At 31.4% G+C, this 25,940-nt stretch overlaps 1 pseudogene across 1 annotated transcript in view; it reads right to left on the reverse strand.

The window, feature by feature from the left end:
- Nucleotides 1-1,942: 1,942 nt before the first annotated feature.
- The window catches only part of LOC144548929 (uncharacterized), a 33,479-nt pseudogene continuing 9,481 nt past the window's right edge, over nt 1,943-25,940 (reverse strand). Inside the window, exons 2-3 of the transcript XR_013509503.1 lie at nt 4,218-4,567; nt 1,943-2,204 (exon numbers count right to left, since the gene is read on the reverse strand). The product of XR_013509503.1 is annotated as an uncharacterized LOC144548929 (transcript). The remainder of the gene's footprint in view (nt 2,205-4,217; nt 4,568-25,940) is intronic.

Consider the following 25,940-nt stretch of genomic DNA (forward strand, 5'->3'; position numbering starts at 1 on the left):
ATTTATTGAATAAATTAAATGCTATTGCAATGGATTTTTATTTTTTATTTTTTATCAGTAAGATATTCTTATCTGTGACTCTTCTTGTTTCAAACTTCAAAAAACTTTGTTGGTTATTTCTACTGTTGACTCATTCCTGCACAGACAAGGCCCACAAGGCAAAGAACGAACTACAGTACCTTCCTTGCAGGTATATATATATCTCACCTTGTTTCCATGCTATTTGTTTTACTTTACTTTATATATTTAAATTTGAGGGATACTAACATATTTCAAATTTATAACTCTCCCTACATCTAAACCATATAGCTGGTCCATGCCCGGATAAAAGGAGGGTTAACAATAAAAAAAATTGAAATGTGTTAATTAGAACAACAACAACTCAAATTTAAAAAAAAAAAAAAACCCTGAAAATTTGCAAAGAGAACTGAAATAACTAAAACTATACAACAAAAATAAGGTTTATTTTGGTAAAAAGCGAAAATTCTTATTTAAAAGAACATGCACAAAATTCACAAAGTGTCTGATGTTGTTAGCCGAAATTATTTTTAGCTGTTCTTTCCTTTTGTTTTTTTTTTAATCATTTTTTTAGGTGGTGCTGGCCAGTAGTTGAGATTCTGACCTCTCTTGAATGAATATGATAATATCAAATATTACGTACACTGGTCCTTTGCCGAGTTGTTTGCATTTAAGATATTTTTCACTAATTCTTTTTCCACAACTTGCAGCTGGAAGTGCAAAATCAAAACAGAGGGGCTGCAGAGCAATTTTAGTCCAGCTCAGGAGATTAATGAGGTTAGACTATCAATTGAAAAAAAAAAAAAAAAAAGTGTTATTAGTCATATCAGTCATATCTCTAATTAACAGTATTGGATAGGTGGTCATGAGGATCAAGCCGCATTCAAGTCTAACTGGATCTATAATCTATAGAGGTTGGCTAAGCTTAAAATGTTTTTTCCTAGCTCCAAGAACGAACGACTTGATTTTTAAAATTTTAAAGTCCAAACAGTCGATCCAAACCGTTAAATGTTCAATCTATATTAAAATGTGCTTGGAGACTAAATTTTACATTTTTTGAAATTTAATAAAAATAACAATTTTCAAACTATCATAATAAATATTAAAAAATTCCAAAAAATGTAAAATGTGGTCTCCAAGCACATTTTAATATAGATTGAATATCTATTATTTGGATTGATTGTTTGAACTTTGAAAACCGAAAAACTGAGTTGTTTGTTCCTGAAGCTAGGAAAAAACGTTTTTAGCTAAGCTAACCTCTAGTCTATAGATATATATAGTTATGGCATGAGATTTTGGACAAAATACTGGTTATGTGAAAATGGTATTAGTGTGCAAATTCAATTGTTGTGTACACAAAAAACAGAATACGTTGATAATGAATGTGAAAATTGAATCTATATACAAATTGAAAATCATTTGACAGTTTTGTCAAATTCAAGAGGCAGAAAATTGAGAACGCTTGTGAAATATATTTATGGAATTTAAAGGGATAATCATGCAAACTTTTCGTTGCTGATTGAATAGTTAACAACACTGACCCAATCCTCATTGACAATTTTATCCCTAAAATAAATTAAAAAAAAAAGACATGATTTTTGCTACATGGCAATCTCTTGAATGAAAAAAGCCATGACTATAGATAGAATCTAGCATTCATTAACTACCTACAGAGGCACTGGATTTTCATTAACTTGTTTTAATTTCTGATTAGAGATTAGGGAAGCAATGGTGGGAGCCAGGAGGACTGTAAATCATGATTCACTGGTACATCCTTCTCTAGCAGAAGTTTATTTTGGTGGCAACGATTCGTGTAAACCGATTCGTGTAAACCGCATCCCTACGGCCTCAGCCGATATGTGGCTCTGTCGGAGTACAACATGTGACAAATCAGGCTTTTACATTAGGTTAAATTTGAACCCAATTTCAGTTCCAAATTTTATACTGAAGAGACTAAATTTGGTGAGCCCAATTTAGGTCTGATCAAAGGTTTGAATTAAATTGGCCCACAAGTTTAATTTTGGTTACAATATATATTAATATTTAATAACACTGGCGTATGCTTCTAATGCTGTTGAGAAGCATGTCTTGTTGAGAAATAATTAAACAAAAATAATATAAGGAACAAGTTTAATTTGTCAAAATCTATTTGGTACACCTCTTTTTTACTCTATAATCAACATATATATATCACTTGCCTTCTTCCTAACTGATTACATTGCATACATAGATGACACGTCAAACAATGCGGTCTAGCCAGTACCGGCAACACCGAGATCGGGTTTACCGTCATCTGCTCCGGCATCGAAGACAGGCCCACCGAAGCCAGCCGCATCCGTGATCTTATCCTCCAACTTACTGACCCACACCCTCGGCTCGTCCTTGTCAGACCTTATGGCCATCTTCGGTGGGTCTTCTGTGGCAAAATCCTGGTAAAGTGTGGTAGGTAGTGGTGGTGAAAGACCCCTTGGGTTGTGCTCCTTATGCACCTGACATTGATCTTTTTTTTTTTAACTGCAAAACTGATACTATGGAAAATAGAAATAGCAAGTACTGAAATCTGAAATGAACTAGAGTGAGATTTGGTTTGCAGAAATTGAACGAAAGAAAGAGAAATGGGGAAAAGGTTTATATGAAGAAGCTACTAGCTAAGGGATGAAATTTGGGCCGAGGCAACCCGACACGTGGGAGAGTTGACTGACACATGTCAGGAAGATTCATATGAAGAAGCTTCTTGGGTTAGTCTCTAATATGAATTTGCTATTGACATTTTAGATCCTTCTAGGGTTAGTCCCAAAAAGAAATTTGTTTCAGAAATTATAATAGATTATCATGTATGATATTTAATGATGGCTAAATTTGAAAAACAAAATTCATTTAAACTTTAGCACTCATGTTCGATAATATCTTGGTCAATATTGTTGTTTTCTTTTACTGGTGGTCCTTACGGTTTCTTGCCATGTGTAATTTTTTAAATTCAAAATGTATTTATTGTGATTGATGAGATCTTTTTCTCTTTTACAGATTCAGACGCAAGTAGTTCCTCAGGAAGTGGTTCATATACCAAAGCCTCAACACTGTATGAAAACAAGGTAATTTTTTTTTATTGTGATTGTATTTGTTAGGGTTACTAAGCAATCTACTCTACTCCATGATAAAAAAATTACTAGTATATTATCTGATGGATATTTTTTCACACTTCAATCTGCAGGAAAATTCTTATGGGCCTGCTTCGGATCGTGAAAAAAGTAACGTAACTTTGACTGTTTTATATTTTACCAGTACAGACTGGTAACATAAATTGCTCTGGGACTGTCCTTCCTGGTGATCATTGGCGAAGAAATGAAAACAATTAAAACAAGGGAAATACCAATGACCAATTGTTTTGTTGTACCAATAATAACTCAGTTTTGCATCTTAGTTAGTCTTTTCTCAGCATGTCTAAATTTGTCTTGCTTTTGATATTGCAATGAGATGAGATGATAAAATTATTTACCTAATAACTATTTTATTCTTCTTATGCATGCAGAATCATCTAACGGGTCGAAACAATCAGATGCGGATGACTTCTTAAACCTAGCCAATTCTACTGACATGGATGCTCAAATGGATGGTAAGTTTCCTGAAAAGAAGAAAAAAAAAATTATAGTCAGGCTTCCTATGTGATATAAATCTGAGAGGATACTAAGTGTTATCATACCCTACATGGAAAAATACAGGGGACAGTGATTCTGCCAAAAAGCCAGAACCTGACAAGCATGTGACAAATCGGGCTTTTCATCAGGGTACTTTTCACTTGATTTATCTATTTTCAATCTTCATTTTTCTTTTGAAGCAATTTTTGTTCCTTATTTATAAGAGTGCCATACTGTTTTTGAACTAGGTGTCTGTTACCTGCCATTTGTTGCAGTATTAGTTGGAAACTTGGGAATACCTAGTTGGTGGTTTGCAGAATATTAGCCCAAACTGAGACTTGACCGAATTTCCAAAATTAGGAATTGGCGATAGTAATAATTAGACAAAATATCTGTCTGACAAAATGGTACCAGCACAATTGTTTGACAAAATGGTACCAGCATAAACAAGTATATAAATTGATGTTCTCTAAGTGGCCCTTGAATTGAGAAATAATTAGTTAACAACAAAAAAAGAATGAGAATTTTTTAAATTTATTTGGTATACATCATTTTTACTCTATGTGATATATGCATTGCCATTTCCCTAACTTATCAGTTACATCGCATACATATACATAGATGACACATGTAACTTTTGCAGTCTAACCGGTACCGGCAACACCGAGATCAGGTTTACCATCATCTGTTCCAGCACCGAAGACAGGCCCACCCAAGCCAGCCGCATTCTTGACCTTATCCTCCAACTTGTTATGGCACCCCCGGCTTGTCCTTGTCAGATCGTATGGCCATCTTCGGTGGGTCTTCTGTGGTAGAACCCGGTGTAGTGTGATCGGTGGTGGCCGTGAAAGACCCCTTGGGTTGTGCTCCTTGTGCACCTGTCATTGATCTTGTTTTTTATTGAAAAACTGATACTGGTGAAAAAATAGAAATAGCAAGTACTGCAAGTCTGCAACTTAGAACTGAAGTAGGAGGAGATTTGGTTTGGAGAAATTGAAATAAAGAAAGAGATTGGGGATAGATTTATATGAAGAAGCTACTAGCTAAGGGGTGAATTTGGGGGCAATCCAACACGTGGGAGAGTTGACTGACACGTGTCTATCAGATTTAAGGATGAAGAGACGCGTGTAATTCTAATTGTAATATTTGTAATTGCAAAGCGCTCTGTCTGGGCCTTGACGCTTCATCTTGGGCCTATAATAAAAAATGTATTTTGTTTCAATTTAAAAACTATGGGCCGACAACGGATCCAAAATCAGCCCATATATACACGTACTTGGTTTTTAAGGAGGTTTGAAATTTGTTTTTGTGTAAAATCAGCCCTACGTACACAAGAGATGTAACAAAATCACTTTCATTACCAGTAATATATAGAAAATAACAGTCGAGGAACAATATTTGAATAAATAATATGATTAAATAAAAGTCAAATCTGAGTCTTACCAACATGTTGACAATTTGAGAGTAATTTACCAAATTTGTTTATGATTTGAATTTTTCGCTCTAATTTACAAGAGCCTCTGTCATGGCTTTTGTACAAAGAATTTTAACAGTTACCTATAAAATTTATGTTAGCCTAAGTAAAGGTACAATATTTTAAAAATAGAAAAAGGATGGCGGTACTTATTAGTTATTACTCATTTTTATTCAAAAAATTAATGACTGATGAAAAAATAAAACAATTAACATATCAAATTAAGGCTAATCGGATCCTATTTTCCTTTATTGCGTATTGCAGCTCTTTATATTTAGTTTCCTTCAAAATCTGAATTTACATTTTATTTAAAAATTAAACATCAAGAAAACAAAATTTGATATTAATAACAATCACGGTATAAGACCATACATAAATTTGTACCTTTTTATGTAAGCACTGCTTCATGTCACTGTCATCATGTCCCTCTCAAGTTCTTTCAAACACAGACACACACGCGCGCGCGCGCGCGCACACACATATATATATATATATATTTAAATATAACACTATTATGCGAAATCTTATAGCCTTGATTTTTCTCAAAAAGTCCTAAACAAAATAACACTATTTTTTTTTTTTAAATATAACACTATGATGCGAAGTCTCAGTACCAGATAACCTGCTAATAAGAATTGAGGTACATAATCATTACTCAAAAAAATACTTGAACAAATAATATGATTAATAAAAGTGAAACCTGAGTCTTACCAACATGTTGAGAATTTGAGACTAATATATATACCAAATTTATTTATGATTTTAATTTTTCACTCTAATTTACAAGAGGCTCTGTCATGCTTTTTGTACAAAGAATTTTTAACAGTTACCTATAAAATTTATGTTAGCCTAAGGTATAATATTTAAAAATAGAAAAGGATGGAGGTACTTATTACTTGCCTTTATTCTAATAATGACTGATGAAAAATAAAATCCTAACGTATTCTAAAAATGACCGATGAAAAATTTATGTCAATCCAACAAAATTTCGCATTGAGCTCTTTATATTTGCTTTCCTTTAAAATCTGAATTATTTCAATAAATTTTATTTAAAAATTGAAGAAGAAGAAAACAAACTTTGAAATCAATAATAACCATGGCATAAGACCATACATACACATGTTTGTGTGTGTGTGTATATATAGCACATCTAGCACATGAAAAATTGAAAATTTTGAATTATATGAGTTAAAAGTAATACTTTTGTAAATATTGTTGTTTGATCGATTATGCTTTTGAATTTGTTAATTGTGTTAATGCATTTTTTTAATGATCTTTGCGTCCTTCAAATATTTCTTACAAATTTACATGTTAAAAAAGAGGCCAGTTCACCAGTGGTAATTCCCAAACAACAAATTCTGAAAATATTGTTATACGGAGTATAAAAATATGAACTTTTCTTATTTTGCAGTTATTATTTTTAATATAAAATATTGCCAACATTTTGTTTTATGTTTTAAAATATTAAAATATATGAGAGTAAAAGGTGTCTTGATGTTTTTCTTATATTTGTTAAACAATTTATGTTCGAGAATTAACCAATTTTATAAACAAAATACCACACATAAAGCATTTTTTTTAAATACAATGAACAAATAAAAAAAATGTAGTTAACATCAGCATAAGATTTTAATAGATAAATGTGTATATAATCTTATAAAATTCACAAACCTAAAAAAATATAGTATGTATCTTGACTGCATAATTTGAGATATACAAAATAATTGAAAAAGTAAAGCAATTATTATGTAGATTTTACATTCTAAATTTTATATTGAAATGAAATCTATCTATAAAAAAGCTTACAATAAATATATTTATTAATAATTTAAAAAAATAATTGAGAAGCTAAACATATTTTTATGTTAAAGGGATTAAGTCAGTTGTGATTACTACAAAAATTAATAAAGGGAGAGAACAATGCTCTTTTACTTTTGATCAATATATGTGTTATGACATTTTTATTTGTTTGTTTTTTGATTTACTCTAATATTTTAAAATATGTTATATACTAACATAATTAATGAAAATATCTCATAATTAAATATATAAGATTAGTCGTTATGTGAGTTATACTTCATATAACAGTGATACTTAACCTAACACGAAAATATATATACACACACACACAGTTATTGACATCCACGTTTTCCAAATGAATAATATTATGTGTGCAAGCAAAAGTTGTATGATCAATATCTATACTGTTGATGAGGTTTCATGCGATTTCTGCCAAGGCAATGCAGAAATGAATGAATACAAAAAAAAAAAAAGTGAATTTAGGGGCAACATACTGTACATTGTCACTTCAGAAGACCTCCGACGTCGTTACAAAAATGGAGGAGATTGGACAAAAAAAAGTAAATAATAATCAGTTAGAGCATATGCTAAACACATTAACTAAACCTATTGTAACATTTTAAATTCGTATATTTATATGCTTATTTAAAAAATAATCGAACACTTCTCCAGATCAGTTTATCCAATTCAATATGCCAATTAATTACAAAAAAAAAAAAAAAAAAAAAATCTAAAGTGAGTTATCGATAGTCTAAGAATTTATTTTGAATTGAAGTATGAAAGTAGACCAAATTCGCATACTTATATCCTTTCCCACACGGTCTCATCCTTTCTCTCTTTCTCCTCCGGTCCTTTCCAACGCCAGCGACTTTTTCACCGACCCTAGCTCTCTATAAATCGATCTCTCCATCTTGCGTGACACATTGCATCTCTGTCTCACACTCTCTATTCTCTCCATCTCGCGCTACACAGCGGACGGAGCATAAATATTATATCTTTGTACTCGTGCCAATCTTATTCACTATTATAATTAGATAAATATTATGAACTTTAAAAATATTTTTTATATTTTTTAATAAATATCCGATAGGATATTATATTTTATATATAATTAGATAAATATTGTATCCGTCTGCTTCTGTTTTGTATCTGAAAATAAAAATTAATTTGGATATGGTTTTACAACTATCCGCTCTCTATCTAATATGTTTTCACCCCTACAATTTTTCCATGAAAATTTTATAATATCCAATATTTCAATTGTGACCTAATATATTTTCTTCTATCCTCTTTAATTAATTTAATTTTTTATTAGTTAGTTTCAAATTTAAATTGACAAATATATATATTGTCCCTATGAGTAACTTGTTTGTCAACATTATAGGCTTACCCATGTTTAAATGGAGACTTGGAGGGCCTCACATTTTAAATATTCTCCACAATTTTCAAAAACCGAGGCCCATATTTTTTTCAAATCCATGTTTCATGAGAACCCATGTTTGGAAATAAATGGGGCCTAGTCATAGAAAACACTTGGTATATATCTATCAGCCTAACACAGTCTAAAAAGGAATTCGGATCACCCAGGTAGCTAATTCAAGGAAATTGAAAGGAACAGTTCATGATCGTTCTTATAACTTTGTACGAATCTCAAAGTACAAATAATACTGGCTCCCTGCACTATCTCCGAATAGGTACCTAGGGCTGGCAACGAGCCGGCTCGGTCCGAGCTAGATCAAGCTCATGGCTCGTTCGTTTTAGCAACGAGCGAGTCATGAGAGAGCCAACATTCGGACTCGAGCTGAAAAAGTGGCTCATAGCTCGCTTGTTTTGACAACGAGCGAGCCGAGCTAGTTCGTGAAAGCTCGTGGGCCAAAAGCCCGAATGTATTAATAATGTGTTATAAAATAAACTATCATAAATTAAGTTTGTAACTAAATTCATACATATTAAAATACTAAATCTTCAAATTCATACAAACATAGTCCACAAAATAAATTAATGCATACTAAATTCACGCAAATTCATATCAATTCACAAATTCATACTTGCTCAAACTTGTTAGTTTTAGATCGAGCTAGTGATGATCGAGAGCTAGCTCGTTAACAGCTCGGTCCACTAACAAACGAGCTATTAACGAGCGAGTTAGATGCGAGTTACGATCGATCCATGAGCTACGAGTTTTTTTGCCACCTCTATAGGTACCGTGTCTGAATTAATCTCAACCGTCAGTTTCAATTTGCTTGAGTCAGGTCCCGTCGAATGAAGCAGAATAATCTAAGTATATTGTGTGGGCCCTTCACTATCCACCGCAGGGTGTCATGAGCTACTGGAGCCCACCTTAATTTCCAGCCATTTGATGTTTCCTGTAATAATTTAGCTGCATACGATTGAATTTCGTTCCCCTAACGACCCATCAAGCATCTGCATCGAAGAAAGATAGATTTATTAATTGATAATTCATAGATGATGCGTGTTTTAGTGTTCGATGTGTTGTTTCTTCGATCTGGTGGTCGAAGCAAATATTATTTTTGACTTCAATCTATAACTTTTATAAATATGAGGTTCAAATTGAAAAATATTTTCTTAGAAATTTTTGAGTTAATGATAATTATTTTCTTAGTTCGCATTTAAAAATAATACTACAAAAATAAGTAAAAAAATATTTTTATAAAAAATGAAAGTTAATGAACTCATTAATTTGAAAGAGTAAATCCACTATGTTCTAATTTTTTTTTTTCACATATATATATCATGCTTTCTCACGCACACTCCCATCAACCAACATAAAAAATAATTTTATGATGATTTTTTGAAAGAGTAAATCCACCAACTTAATTTCTGATCACACGTTAAAGACAAAGTTGACCGTATCTCGATCTTTTGTGGCGTGTCTACATTGTAGTCTGATTTTTTTTATTAATGCCGTCAATAAAAAAAAATAACAAATATACTCTCTGATTATAAAATTTTTGAAAAATGCTCTGACTGGCCCCACAATGGGGCAGTTCTCTTCTGAAGACTAGATCTGAGACTTCATATATTTACATAAACAATGTCTAAAAAAAAGTATGGTAAAGAAAAAAAAATCGAAAGTTAGAAATGAAAAACTTAATCGGAAACTTGAACTCAAGTTTTCAGGCTCTTTTCTTTGTTTTTTGCAATTCTGAATTTCAGAAAACGACATTCTCATCATTAACGCATGAATCTTCTCGCAAGTTTTTCGAAAAAAGGGCTCTTTTGCTGAAATCAGATACTCAAGAGCCGTTTTATTATCGTTTGAAATTTTGTCGTTATTTTTTGCCGTTCTATAATCGTTTTAATAGGTCTGGATCATTTTTCAATTTCAAAATATTGTAGATTTTCAGATAAATTTTGTGTCGCTTCTTCAATTCCAGTAGAGCAATATACCCTTGTATTTTCCAATAAATAGTTTGTTTTTTTTTTTCTTTTTCCCTTAGTGTCAGATGGAGGTATAGTCAAAAGCAATATTGTATCGACTCCTACAGGAAAATGTGTATCAAACTTGAAAGGCGCTGTATGAGATGACAAATTGAAAAGAAAAAAAAAACATAGTCATTCCCATTTATTTGTTACATTTAAGGATAGGAAATAAAAAACTGACTATTCTCAAAATCCCTGAACTTTAAAATATTAATACAAGACAACTCTCTAGTCATTTTTAAATATATGGGTTCCAGTTTAACACTACAAAAGCATGTGAATAAAATAATTATAAATCGAAAGTTTCATTGACATTATAGAAGTATTGCTACACTATATCAAAATTTTAGTTAAAATGCCATTTAATTATACAACAATACATTTTACATGACTTCTATTAATTAAAAATTAATTATACAATTACTGAACGACTCCCTCATGAACTCAAACACCAATTTTGGAGTCTTCAGGCCTTCTAGGCGGAACACTATCTAGCGTATACAATCGAGTTCTTTTGTGTAACACTAACCACATGTCTTGTAGTAAATATGACCAGATAGAAATTCATGATAATTTATTAACCAACTTTTAGCTAAATCTATACATTTTGAATTAACAATAACCCTATAACGGTAATTATCAAATTCATTTACAAGCACATTATGTATAGGTATTATTCTTAAAGCCTCGACAAAATATTATATGAGTAGAACAAATACTTTTTTAGCTTGATTGTAATTTACCTTACACGTTTCATTATTAACTGTTTTTGCATAATTCTCCAATGTTTTTATTGTATATTGTAATCCAAATCTAGACAGTCTCTACGATTTATTTTAATGATTTTAATTAGTTGGTTTATGACAATAGCCACAAAGTCATAATGATTCGAGAGATTTAATAATTTTATTACTAACTAATTACGATATTAAACTATTAAATGTTTTGATTTGAAATATATTAAAATTAATATTGAATAATGATATTTAAATTGATTTATGATCTTTGATTTTATTTGAGTCTGAACTTTTGGATATTTTTGACTTGCTCCAATATCTTAAAAAAATGTGTTTTTTTAAAAAAAAATTATATCAGAAATAAAATTTATAATAGATACTAGATAAAATCGACTATTATGCATATTGAAAGTTTCTCACGCATTGAGATTATTTATGTTAGAGTAGCTAGCATTGCTTAGGAATCTTAAACTAACAAAGATATCACACATTTCTTGTTTTCCATGCCTCATAACTTTTGCATGTCATCATAAATTTTGTAATTGGTTTCAGTTTCTCCTTATTTAGTTAATTTGATTCGTCATCATAAATTTTGTAATTGGTTTCAGTTTCTCCTTATTTAGTTAATTTGATTCGACTCAAGTAATGCTGTACAGCACTAGTCGACTACAAAATTAGAAAGACAGCGAATGCAAATGTTAGGAATATGTTTTTAGAATATATTTAAATCACAATATATTGGATCTAGGATATCGATTGCAGCCCCAACGTACTTGTCAATTCAATAATTTATACAATAATTTATATTGACAACGTGGATAATATTTTAACCCGGTCACCTGGAGAATTCAATAATTTATATTGACAACGTACTTGTCAATTCAAGCCAATCTAGATCATCTAATTCAGATTATTGGTTCGATTCAGTTAAAATCAAAATAAAATAGATAAACCAAAATTTCATTTGGTATTAAAAAATATAACTGCATCGAAAAAAATCAAATTATTAACTGAATTAAAACTGACACAATAAATGAACAAACTAAATTTCAGTTTATCCGATTGAATCAAAATAATAATCATAAAAATAAATAAGGTGTCACAGCTAAGAAAAATTGACAACTTGCTGTAACACCTATGTCAAGTGGTCAATAACAGTACACCCGACTAGATGTCACAAGGCACTAATATGCATCAGGTTATGACAAATACCAATGCTAAACACTGCCATGCTACAGTATAGTCTCTAAATGGAAAATAACACACTTATATATATGTATAAGTTTACAGTCCTTTTTTCCAATATTTACAAAAGATAACTTCCCGCACATTATGAACAAAAAGATAATCTAAATACGAGAAGTAATCATGTATCATGGACAACAACAAAATGACTGCACACTAACATATATATATTTATGTAAAGATTATACCAAAATCTATACAATATGGCAGTCACCACTCTTGTCGCCTAGTCTATATGCTGCTCTGTGTCGCCCTTAGTACCTGGAACCCACAAAGCGAAAAGATGAGAGATTTTCAATCTCTCAGTGCGGTTTTTAGTTTCAAATAAGAATGCTCAAATTTAAATAAAAGAATCAATCCACATTGTACAACAATAAGTGCAATGCCAAAGAAATAAAATATGACAAAAATTAAATCAATTATCATGCATTTGACATGATATGAATAACCAAATGCAATGCCTATGAATCTTACCTTTAATGCATAAAGTTCTAGTAAAGCAATTTATATTATTTTCTTGTATGGTTTGTTTTATGCGCTACAGGCTTGCTACTACATTAATTTGGTCATGTGCTACCACGAGTACGGCGCCTACACAATTTCTGTTATGCGCATAACCTGAAATTGTGCGCTTACCACGAGTACGGCGCCTACGAGACTTCGGTTATGCGCTTCCACGAATTAACAGCCTACATAACTGAATCACGCGCTACCACGAAAACAGCGCCTACATAATTTCCATTATGCGCTTCCACGAATTAATGGCGCCTACATAATAGAAATTATGCGCTTACCACGAAAACAGCGCCTACATGACCCCGATCATGCGCTACCACGAAAAAACAACGCCTACATGACCATCAAGTTCTCAAGCACGATATTCAATCAAGTGCTTACATAACATCTATCTCAAAATACTCAAAATCCATTGAAAATTCTGTTAATACCAAGCCTACGAAAACAAGAAAGTTCATCTATAGAAATATCATGGTTCATATCAGGTTACTTACATGCAATTTGTATCATGCATAAACTGAGGTTCAGCTTTTGTCTTAAATATCCATGTGTGCCAAAAATCTGCTATCCTACATGCATGTCTCATAACTTATAATGACCTTTGCTTAAAGTTCAGATTATGTTGTCTATGCTATGCCAAAATAACTTGACAACTCATCCCAATATGTTCAATCCATTCATTGTAAGTAGCATGCAAATCAGGTACCAAAATTTAAGTTTCAAACTTCTGTGTCATTTATTTGTGCAAACCCAAACTACCACTTCAGATTTTGGGGTCAGTCAAGTAATGCAATATTCAGCTCATATCTTCTATTATAACTACACATGATGCAAATCAGAAATTAACGAATGAATTCAATTAGGAAATCTTAAAGATCAGGAAACAACAATGATTTGGGCACAATTATGAAAGGAAAAACAACCATCAAGTCAAAAATAAAATTTAAATAATTTTGACATCCGCACCTGACTGGTGTTATATTTACCAAGGTAGTGTTGATCTCTATCCTTCACTGTGAGATGCCATCATCTTATTTCTCATCCTCTCTGATCAATTTGTTCTCTTCAACTTTCCCGTTTTTCCTTCTTTTCGTTATTTCCAAGGAATATATTGATTATGATTCTGATTTCCCCAAGGTATAGGAAGCACCGAATTATAAGTGTTTTTATTTTTTTTATATATAATTATATACATGTCGTTCATTCAGATGGAAAAGTATATTTTTATGTATTCTTGTTGTCTTATTTTCCAAAGAAAGAGAATTAAGGTGTTTGACCGCATTATTATATTAATTAAATGGAGTACAACTAAGGTAACGCAATTTCAGCCAAGCAAGGTTTTTGGATGAATTCAGATATATTAATTTATGTACTTTTTCTCTTAGACCACTAAATATTTCATATTTGCAACTTGATCCTTTATGATTTCATGTTTCAAATTTTTAGGATGTTACACAAGGTTTGTGAATTTTTTGAATTGTTAACTAACAATGACAAAAAACTTGGCAAAGGCGTATGTATGTGAAGGTGCGCGTGACATTGTGCATGAAGGGTTGCATGAAGTGCGCCTGATAACTGCACTAGCGTGACGTGAGAGCGAGGGAGAGGAATTCGATTTTTTGTTCTAGAGTGCGAGACGGGTTTAAAAATTTCGGGTAGTTTGGATTAACTGGTTTTAAAAATTACTAAACTGAACTGAACCAAACAATTCAACCAGTTTAAAAAAAATAAATAGAAAAACGAATTTAAGAAGAAAACATGTTAGGCACTATTAAAATAAAAATGGAATTAAGAGTTCCATGTTCTTCTGATACAGATAATTAATCACTAAATAATAAACTTGTTATAGTAATTTTTTTAAGAAGCAAAATAGTGAAAAATCTTATTTTGTATAATACAAATTTATATTTTATTGAACTTTTGAAAATGATGTTAGCTTATCTGTATTCAAACTCTGCTCAATTCTTGTAATGATGTTTAGCCTCTCTAAAATTGTACGACGCTAACTAAAACAATATGAAAATACATTTACAATTTATGATGTGGAAGACCAAAAATTTATGATACTTTATGCATTCTCAAACTATACTCTATCTTTAAGTCATACTTTGGACGCTAACTAAAATTTATGATGCCTGGAAGATCAAAAATGCATGATTTGTTTGTTAGGTAAAGCTCCCCAGTTAGATGTAACAACAAGGTAGACACTTTTCGCGAGAGAAAAAACACATTTATGACGGGCCTCCGTCGCGGAAAGTACCGTCACTAATAGAAAAAGCACGTTGATAATGGTACTCCGTCGCAAAAAGTCACTTTTTACCATCACAAAAAGTGCCAGTCTTTTGTAGTATATGACCGGATGCCCACTCTCTAGCAGGTTATAAATGCATCATTTAGAGAAACTTCATTTGAATAATAGACATCAACTTTATAAATTATATGGAACTAAATATTAATATTATATAATATCATTTTGGAAAAAGTGACTGCATGCGATATTGGAGTAAACCAAAAACAATTGACAGTTATTTAAAAATGGCATAAATCAGTAAGTATTAATTTGATCTATACTGATAAAATTATTAAATTATTGGAAATCAATGTCCTCGATATTTTTAAAGGTAGGATTATTTCATTTGTTCATATCTTATGTGCAAGTTGTGCAATCATCATAATATATAGAAGGATCACTCGGACAGATTGTTATTTTGATAATTTTGTCAGTCTTCAAAACTATGACATGATCAATATTAATGTTAAATAAAGATTAACTAAACTGTCTATTTACTTGATTACGATAGACTTTGATAATTGGATGGCAATTTGCATCATCCATCTAAGATTTAGTATAAGAAACGGAGGTGGGGCTAGGAATAAAGGTTGATGATCGACAATGGAAAGAACCATGACCTAATCTATCGTACTTGAAGCAGACAATAGAGAGTTGGTAGAAGAAAAGACAAGATGGCCGTAACAGCAGCGATGATCGAAATTGGTGGCATAATATGGAGCCATCTGTACAAATGAAGATGTAAACTTGTTACGAACAATCTTGTTTTTCCATTTTACTATTGCAATCAATACATTCTTATATTTTAATTTTTATATGATTAAGTACAAAAACAAGATATTACTAAATATGGATTGGTCCATTCCTCATCTCCAACATATATGCATTGTGGTTATTTTAGTGTACATCGATCCTCCGACTATGCATGCACTATGATGCATACTAGATGAATTTTCTTTTTATTGAATGCTTTTTGACTCGTGGATTTGATCAAATGGAATCGACATTATTTTTAAGAAATACGATATTGATAACTTCTGCAATTACGTTTTTCTTTGATCTAATTCCAAAATCTAAAACATAACATTTAATTAATTTTTTTTCCAGCCATATTATCGCAATCACATATATAGCAAGTTCAAAGTAACCTACAAAATAATGATCTGTTCCAATATATGGTGTTTCAAACCTCTCAAGTTTGAACCAAGATATTTTCAATGATGCACTAGAGTTGAAAGTAACATACAAAATAGAGATCAGTTCCAATTTATAGTGTTTCAAACCTCTAGTATGAAACAAGAGATTTTCAGTGATGCACTAGAGAGAAAATAATGGAAGCAAGGAACACGCCGTGGTGGGTCCCGCAACTCACACACGTTTGTTAGCGTTTTCGTTTTCTTTTTTTCCTTTTTGAGGTGAAGCCCCTAGGCCGTTTCTAAGTGATTTTCTCTGGAAACAAATGCATGGTCTACCAGGTGCCCTTTATAAGGACCATTTATTTGGCGCGCCACACATCAGTGAGCGATGGTCTCCGGATCCAACGGACAGAACAGCTTGTTCGGAGCCCTGGATGCAGTAGTTTATTTCAATCCTTGTCAAGCCAATCTTTATTAATCAACCATTATACGGACCAGATCATTGTCTGATAATTATAATTACTCGTATTAATTAGTTTCATTAATTTTCGTATTATCTTGTCTTCTCAAACCCCAAAATCATCCAATTATTTTTCACGATAATTATTACCTTAGAGAATGTCGCTAGGTTGCTTGATATATTTTCAAGTTACAGATTTTTTCTAGCATAAAATTAATTAATTTACTCTTTCTTTGTTCTCTGGATTGCTTGATATGAAACCCCCATCATGTCTCAATCACATTTTGGTTTCTGTACTTAGTTCTATGGGGTGCAATTTGAAAAGGTGCACACGTAGCTACAATTTTATTTTTACTTCATTCAGTAACACAAAAAGATGCACAGCTACAATTTAATTAATCATGGCGTGCAAATTTTATGAATATCTTAACTGAAATCATTCAAAAAATATTATGTAGACACGCAAAATTTATGAGGCATGGAAAACATATGTGTGATTTCTTTTGTTGGGTTATGCTTTCTACTAAATGAAGCAACCCCACTCTAATGCTAATAAACATTGCTTGAGAAACTTCCAATATACATGCATCATGCATGGTAAAGTTTATTCTGGATTTTGAGCGAAATTTATTATCGACATTATTTTTGAATAAAAAAAACTAGATTTTTCTAAGCAAAATATTGGAGGAAGTCAAAACAAAGGAAAGTTTTTGTTTTAGCTTAAGGTTTCTTAAATATTTATATCCAAACAACTACAACATATAAAAATATTTGAATTTTTGCATGTTTTTTAAAGATAAACTAATTACTAAGCATTTTTTTTTTTAACTATCATTTGTCATTAATAAAATGGAAAGAAGTGGATAGAGTAAAGAAGAGTATCTAATTGAACTCACAAAAATATTTTATTAATAATTTTAAATAATATGTATTTTGTTTAATAATTTTATAATGTAAGATAGATTCTAATATGAGTTAATATTATAATTCAGAGTTATGGCGGATGAGAGCAAATCGGAGAACTCAGTATGATTAATGAATCAAATTATGGGAAGGAACTTCATAGAGATTGTATGGGTTTCAAAAAGGAGGCGAATTTGAATAGTTGTCGGCATCACTGTGCACTCATCCGCATAAGGACGAAAAATAGTTACTCGAATTAACTGAATGTTGTGATTGTTATATGAACAGCCAAAAATCCACCCTCATAATAAATTGATTTTTATAAAAATCCAACTCTAAAAAAGAGACCCTTTTGTTTGGACCCATCTATTTGTCATTGTTGTTCGAAAGAAATTGACCAATTTCTGAAAAAGCCCTTTCTTATAAACACATAAGAAATCCGTGAATTTGTGAAAAAGCCCAATTTCTGATTTTCATTTCAGAAAAGCCCAATTGAATTGATTGACCAAGGCCTGATCCCTGATCAGCCTGTCCTGTCACTGTCATTCAGACAAGTTCACAAATCAAATGCTAAACGTTGTTTCAAATTCACAAGTTCATAAATCCATTTTCTCTAACCGGGAGGTCACAGCGCAAATTCATAAATAGTGCTCCTTTTTAAAAAAAAAAAAAAACGAAGGGAGGGGAAAGCTTTTTAATTTACTCTATAATTAAGACACACACGTTGCCTTCTTCCTAACTGATTAATTACACGTGAAACTTTGTGGTCTAGCCGGTACCGGCAACACCGAGATGGGGTTTTCCATCATCTGCTCTGGCACCAAAGACAGGCCCACCAAAGGCAGCCGCATCCTTGACCTTATCTTCCAACTTGTTAACCGGCACCCCCCGCTCGTCCTTCTTGTCAGACCTTATGGCCATCCTCGGTGGAGAATCTGGTGCAGTGTGGTAGGTGGTGGCGGTGAAAGACCCCTTGGGTTGTGCTCTGACATTGATCTTAATTTTTATTGAAAAATTGATACTGATGGAAGAATAAAAAGATTTACACAAAGAAGCTACTAGTTAAGGGATGAATTTGGGGGCAAGCCGACACATATATAGGAGAGTTGACTGACACGTGTCAGCAAGATTTAAGAATGGAGGGACACGTGTAATCGTAATTGCACGTACAGCACAATCTGGGCTTCATGCTTCATTTTACAAAAAATTAAAAGGACAGTATTGCACTTATTTCAAAATACGATTAAATTTCTACCCTTCCCTTTTTTTTTCTTTTGGTTGCTCAAAATTTCAAAATTAATTGATCCAATCTGACCTGTACATTAAACGTCAGTTTCAATTTCTATATTTTGAATCTCATTATGAGACGCTGCTACAAGAAAAATTGCACTTGTCCGCTGTATTACTTATTATGAGTTTCTAACTTCTATCATAAATTTTAAATAATTTCCACATTTTCATTTTTTCTCAAAAATATAATGATTATGAGCGCAAATCACAGCAAAGCGGGGAGTCTGACTCTAGTACTGTTAATTATGTCTTCTATATTCCTGAAATTATGCTAGAAGAATATAAAGCCAATATATCCAAAATTATCAATTAGAATAAATTCCATGGGATCCAAATCCCCGTCATCTTAAAAAAAAAAGAAAAAAAAAGATACTGTCTCGAGACGAAAACAATCTCAAAATTAAAGTAACAAATATATATCACAATAGAATCAATTGAATCAACAAATGTTTAACTAATAAACGGTTAGACCTGACTTCATCTCACTATTATATGTTTTAAGTATATTGTTAATGCTAAACAGTTCATCTCATAGATTATCAAGTACACAAGTAATGAAAAGAAATAAAAAAAAAAAGAAGCATCTGAAGACGTACTAAACCTCAATGTGAAGAATGAGGGATTCAGAGGTAAGACCAAAATCCAAAGTTTTTGTTGATGAAAAATATAACCCCTAATGGATCCTAGGCTAATCGGATCCTATTTTCCTTTATTTGTCAACACAACAAAATTTTGTATAACGCCTTTTTATATTTGGTTTCCTTAAATATCTGAATTGTTTCAGTACATTTTATTTAAAAATTGAACAAGAAACACAAATTTTGATATCAATAATAATCACGGCATAAGACCATACATACACATGTGTATATATAGCACATCTAGCACATGAAAAATTGAAAATTTTGAATTATATGAGTTAAAGTAATACTTCTGTAAATTTTGTTGTTTGCTTATGATTTTGAATTCGGTAATTATTTAATGCATTACTTTATTGATCTTTGTTTCCTTCAAATATTTTTAAAAATTTACATGTAAAAAAGAAACCCGCTCACCAGTATTAGAAATTCTCAAACAACAAATTCTGAAATATTGTTATACGGAGTATAAAATTGTGAACTTTTCTTATTTTTCAGTTCTTATTTTCAATATGAAATATTGCCGAAATGTGTTTTCTTATTTTTCTTATTTTTGTTTAACTATTTATGTTCAAGAATTAACCAATTTTAATATAAACAAAATATCACATATATATAAAGATTATTTATTTTTAAAATAAAATGAACAAAAAAATAAATGTAATTAACACCGGGGTGAAAACGGAGCGGATACGGAGCGGATAATGCTGATACCATATCCGCATCCGTCGGATAATGAGCGGATACGAATACGGACACGGATAGTAAACGGATATCAAAATTCAAAACCAAATCCGCCTTAAACGGATACGGATACGGAACGGATAGTCTACGGATACAGATACAAAACGAATAATTGCCGGATAATCGAGTCATATAAACTTTAAAATATAAATACTAATTAACAAAATTGAAATATAAATACTACCATCTTAGCATTCACTTAAAACTTTGAATTTACAAAATGACAGTGAAATTAATTATATCACTATCGATGCACAAAATATAACATTTTTTGCGCCAAAATAATAGAAACTAGTATAGACAAACTGTATCACTTTATGCACAAAATACTATAGTTCTGTAATAAAGGACACTAAGACATCATTCACCACTAAATTTGAAGCATCATCCACTCTACTCATGGCACCAAAGGATTTGATGAAGTTCCTATTGGAAAAAAAAACACAGTAAATTATTTGTGATATAAACACAGTAAAAAAACACAGTAAACATAGTAAATTGAAATATAAACACAGTAAAAAATAGAAAAAAAAATAGCATCATCCACTCCACTCTACTCGGCTGAACTCACATATTCAAAATAGTTAGCATCTTACACCTAAGCTCTTTGATAAGGACAAACTACCAATGCCCCAAATTTTAACATATTAGACCCTACATTTAAATTATTTTTGCTTTGGTCCCTGACAGATTATGAAAGTGCACCAGTAGCTATCTAAAACTGGTACGTACTATACCAATAACCAGAAAATTGGTACCATTGTCTGATTCAGACAACCATGAACTAATGTTGGCCTAACAATTAGGGATAATCCATATTGGCCTAACAATCTTAGTCAAATACATATTTATTAATTAAACCTTAATATTTTTCATTTTCTTGTTTCCTTTTTTACTGTTTTTCTTGCAGAATTAAGGAACCTATAAATCCATAGTACAGATTAATGTTATCTACTAAATATATACCTTCTCCACTCGAGACCAATGTAGAATGTGACCTTCCAACAAACTCCTCAATATCATTAAAAATAGATTGCCCAGCACCTACAATTATTAGTAATATTTGTGAAAAAATATCACTTTCCCAAATAATAAAAATTTAATTTAAGCATAAATTAAAGCCTGGCTTGGAATATCTGATCCAATCTTGATTTTGAAAGCATAAATTACAGCACCTACTAAACAAAAGATTTTGAAAGTAATAAATAAAATAAACATGCCTGGCTTGGAATATCTGAGCCAATCTTGAGCACAAATTAAAGCTTCAATTGATTCAGGATCTAATGAGCTACGATGAGGATCTACAACTCTGCCTCCAGTACTAAATGTGGATTCTGACGCAACCGTTGAGACGGGGATCGCCAACACATCTCGTGCAACCTTTACCAAAATGGGATACTTTGATCCATTACATTTCCACCAACCTAGATATTCCTCGATTGCTTGTTCCATCAAACACTCTAGCACAGTGCTTGCAAGTAGCCTTCACGCGCATCACCATGTAACCAAGCGAAACCCTTCATTTAAAATATGGGTAAACATCTGTAAAGAGGAATCAAGCGAAACCCTTCGTTTACTAGTATGGGTAAACAAACGAAATCCTTTGTTTACTAGTACGCTAAATTTGCAAAGAGGAATAAGGAAAATTTTCCTTACCAGTTAACAAGCGAAACCCTTCTTTAAGAAAGTGTATCGTTGACCGCAGCGGTTGCTTAGTCGGTGCCAACAAGCGTCATCGTCGGCCGACGAGAAACCTAAGAAGCGTAGTTGCTTAGTTTGTGCTTGGACGGGGGGAGAGAGAAGAGCGATGTGACAGGTAGAAAAAGGGTGAAGAAAAGAGCGGGATTAAGGAAAGAAAATGAGAATGAGAAGTTCCGGATCAGAATTCATAGTATAGTCCCACAACAGAAGGGTAAATAAAATCAGCGATGGTATATACTAAGTTTTTCCAAACCAAGCTAAATTGAATCGGATACATGCGGATATCCGCTCCGTTTAGGGTTTAAGGATTTTATCCGAATTCGTATCCGCACAGTTATACATACGCTATAATTATCCGGATCCGAATCCGGAATTATCCGAATCCGTTTAATCCGGATACGGATATTGTTCGGATTCGGAGCGGATTCGGAACGGATTATCCGGCTCCGTTTTCAGCCCTAAATTAACATCAACATAACATTTAAATAAATAAATATGTATATAATCTTATAATATTCACAAACCTAAAAAATCCAATTAAAAAAAAGTATAGTATGTATCTTACTCAGTAATCTAAATATCGCGCTATAGCATTTTCGGATCTTAAACGCTCGGACCTTAAACGCTAAGCTATGTGATAAAAAAACGCTATTTTAGCTAAGACCACTATAGCAGTAATAGCATTCTACTATTTCCACTACAAGCTATGCGTTATACCTCACGCTATATATGCTACCTAGGCTTTTGTTTAAAGGTCCAAACTGAAACTTTTTTTAAGGATCATTTTTTTTCAAGGTCGGGATTGTTTTTGCTTTTAAATAGAAAAAGATAGATATTTATGCTATGATGCTTAATTTTTTTTTAATGAAAATAGATAGTTTATGAATTTATTAGGAATATTTTGAATAACAATTTGGACTTTGTACTAGTTCAATATGAATATTTTAATTCCTTAATCAATTTTATGTTACTTATCACTCTATGAGACTTTAGATAATATTGATATTTAGCAGAAATATGAAATATAATTTATTAAATAAAAATTGTTATGTAGGATTACTTTCGCTATAGCTACACTATTCATGATAGCTTTTTTTTTAGTCTTTTCGCGATGACGCAATAATCGCTATTTAGAACCTTGACCTTACTGCATAATTAGAGATAAACAAAATTATTGAAAAAGTAAATCAATTATTATGCAAATTTTACATTCTAAATTTCATATTGAAATTAAATATATTTACAGAAATATTTACACTCATAATATTTATTAATAAATTTAGAAATTAATTGAGAAACTAAGTATATGTTTATGCTGAAAGGAAGTCACTTGCAATCACTAAACAATTTAATAAAAGGGAGAACAATGGTTTTAGTTTTGATCAATATATAAAATATGTGTTTTACCAACTCATATAATGTTAAGAACTTGTTCTTTGTTTTTTCTTTATTTACTCTGATACTTTAAAATATATTATATATAGTTTCTGCTAACATAATTCATGAAAATAAATACATATAACAGGGATGAGTCGTTATGTGAGTTATGCTTCATATAACAGGGATGCTTAACCTAACACAAAAATAAATACATATATATACACACTTATTGACATCCACGTTTTCCAAATGAATTTTATGTGTGCAAGCAGAAGTTGTATGATCAATATATATATATACTGTTGATCAAGATTCATGCGATTTCTGCGAAGGCAATGCAGAAATGAATGAATATCAAAATTTTGTGAATTTAGGGGCAACATGTATATACATGTATTTCTTTTATTTATATTAAATTAAATTTTTTTCTCCTATTCCCTTTTATTTATTTTCTCTTTTATCTAATTATTTCAAGAAATCAAACTTACCATTATACCCTCTTTTTTTTGAATTGAAGGGAGGTGTCCAATACTTGTAATTGTTTTTCTTCTAATTGCGCGCCCTGACTTGAATTTCTTACCGAGTGTCCTGAAAAGAGCGAGAAACGTTGATGTCTACGTCCACATGGAAATCAGAAGTTCATTTAATTTGAGTAATCTAGATGATAGATTTTAATAATTCATTTCGTATAGGATAGCCTATACAAGGGCAATACTTTTAATTCGGATTAGAAAATAAAGTGATAATTTGTTGAAACCACCAACTACAGTTCTTGAATGATTTCTAATTAAATTGAGAAATTGGATTTAATTATTAAGGGAATTGATTTAATTGTTAGTGGAATCAAGCTGAGATCCTCCAAAGAACAAGGACGCGCGGATGACCAGGAGAGAGAGGTGAAGCAAATAGTATTAGACCGGGACAAATGGAGGTCATCGATGAAATATTTTTCTACTTGCTACCCGCCCATCAGATTCTCTTATTAGAAAGAATAGACCAAGCATTGCAAAAAGGAACTACCCCAAGAGGAGCATCAGTCTGAATTGACTCTGTGGCCAAAATAGCCTTTGATAGGCTTAAAACAGGAAATGGAATAACTGCATAATAGAGAAAAAAAAAAAGGACAACGAAACTGAGTAAAATAAGAAGAAGCATTTTTGCTTCTTTAAGGAGTTTTTTTCAAGCATTCATGGAGAAGGTCTAACTATTTCCGCTTTGTTTAGATGATATATTAAAACAAAGGATTGAGACACAATCATGGCGTTTTGGAGCGTTCTGGTACCAAAAACTCGTAGCACTGTTTTGCTCCTTTCCATTGATTCAATAGGAGCTATGCTTTTTTGACTATATATGCTGTTGCCAGCTCTTTAGCAGCAGCGAACAAATTTTGCCAGTTTTCAGAAAAACCCCAGAGAGGATCACGAAGATGAAGGTCTCTAAAGAAAGCTCTTATTCAATCCTATTTTAAATTTTAATGGACATCTTCATTTATTTTAAAGGATATAATGGCCAATTTAACTTTAAAAATAACTAAATAAAAGATGAAATAAACAAATGGGGATAAAATAAAGAAAATTAATTTTTTATAGGGATGGTGGGTATTATGATAATTTTATGGGAAAATTGACTATTTAAAAAAATTAGATGGGCACACCGGAAATTTTCCCTTATTTAAATGTTGTATGCATATCTCAATCCTTAGTTACATATCTTATTTATATACACTGTAAGAAACCAAATTAATGATTTTGTTCTTTCTATTACATAGAATTATTTTTCCATATATCTGGCCGGTTTTTATAAAATATTTGATACATTGTAAAAATAAATTATTCATCTTTTTAGTGCATATCCCATCATTATTTCTTCTTATCATTTTAATTAGTCAAAATCTAGATCACCTGATTTGATTGAATGTATCTCAATAAATGAATATTAGACTTGCACCTACCATTTGGAGGTAATTAAATGCAAAATGAAGAAATTTGGAGGTAGTCAAAATCCATTATTTGACCTCAATTAAATTCTATGAATGTATTAAAGGCAGCGTTAATGTAAAAGAAAGCTATGTTTGGTGCCATTCTAACATAATTCAAATTCTTCAATTTTGAATGTCCTATATATACACATATGTATGTATGGTTTTATGGTGTGATAATTGTTGAAATAAAAAATTGTCTTTCTTCTCGTTCAATTTTTAAATAAAATGTATTGAAATAATTCAGACTTCGAAGGAAATCAAATATAAAGAGATGCAACCCGACATTTTGTTGGCAAGAATTTGGTTTCGATTTTATTTTTCATTATATTATTTGTTCAAGTATTTTGTTGAGCAATGACCATATTCCTTTGAATATATATGCTCTTGGAATTTTACATGTCAGTTATGAATCAATTGGGAAACTTTTTTATTCATAAAAATTATTAAAATAAGACATACTAGAGCAATTATCAAAAAATAAAATTATTATGGAAAAATAATAAGGAAATTGCAATTTCCATTTTGTATCTTGATTTTGTAAAACAAAT

Source organism: Carex rostrata, chromosome 34, assembly GCF_964058835.1.
Source record: "Carex rostrata chromosome 34, lpCarRost1.2, whole genome shotgun sequence".
NCBI classification, from domain to species: Eukaryota; Viridiplantae; Streptophyta; class Magnoliopsida; order Poales; family Cyperaceae; genus Carex; species Carex rostrata.